The 921-nt window shown below is 40.4% G+C and overlaps 1 pseudogene; it reads right to left on the reverse strand.

Moving 5' to 3' along the window:
* Positions 1-75: 75 nt before the first annotated feature.
* LOC103581977 lies at positions 76-714 on the reverse strand (annotated as a pseudogene).
* Positions 715-921: the final 207 nt, after the last annotated feature.

The raw sequence follows: 921 nt of genomic DNA on the forward strand, positions 1-921 counted from the left end.
AGAACAGGAAAAGATAGGCTGTTGCTGCCTATTATTTGTATTTTTAGATCACTTCCATTGCCTTTTCCAACACCATCAATTGAATAAGTAATAAATCTTATCCAGAGTTTTTTTTCTCAGGGAGTGAGTCCAGGCGTAGATTTATTTCACTTTTGCAAAATATCCAACATATGTCTTCTCTGAGAAGGAGTTTCTGCTCTCTGAAATTCAGTGCTGATGGTTTTATCTGTTCATCATTCTCTGAAATAAGAAAGGCTCTCCTCTGCTTTTGAAAATATTCCACTGGCGATAAGGCAGGCACAAACCATAGTTCCAGTTCTTCCTTCACCTTCCTTACAGTGAATCACTACAATGTTTTCATTATCTTGAGACAGCCACTCATCTACTTCCTTGGAGAATGCCACCATCTCACACAGAGAGGGGACATTGCGATGATCAATCAAGACTATGGATCCTATAATGGAAGTGCTTGGGATCATAAGCTCTTTCACTGCATAGGCTGTAGACTCAATAGTGGTTTGGGTGCTTAGTATCCAGGTATCATACAACTTCCTTTATTGGGTTCCTATACATAGATTCCTTCCCAGCAGATGGAAATGACATTACTATAATGTTCCCAGTAATGTAGGTGAGGTCCAGGTCAAATCCATCCCTCCTATACCATCTTCTGTTTCTGGAAACCCACCTTCTGGTCTGCTTTGCAAGGTGTCTCATGCCTTCTGGTCTGCTTTTCAAGGTGTCTCATCTGGTTTGTCAGGTGGAAAACTCAGCAAAATGGTAGTATGCAAAAGGTGTAATAAAATGGCTGATGTGGGGGAATCTCCAGGAGAATTAAAATTATGCAAACTATTAAAGCTGTTGACTTGCAGAGTGCCCACTGTAATTGCAGAATCCAAAGTGGTCTGCATATCTGAAAAGTAT

Source organism: Galeopterus variegatus, unplaced genomic scaffold (genome assembly GCF_000696425.1).
Source record: "Galeopterus variegatus unplaced genomic scaffold, G_variegatus-3.0.2 Scaffold14478, whole genome shotgun sequence".
Lineage (NCBI taxonomy): Eukaryota > Metazoa > Chordata > Mammalia > Dermoptera > Cynocephalidae > Galeopterus > Galeopterus variegatus.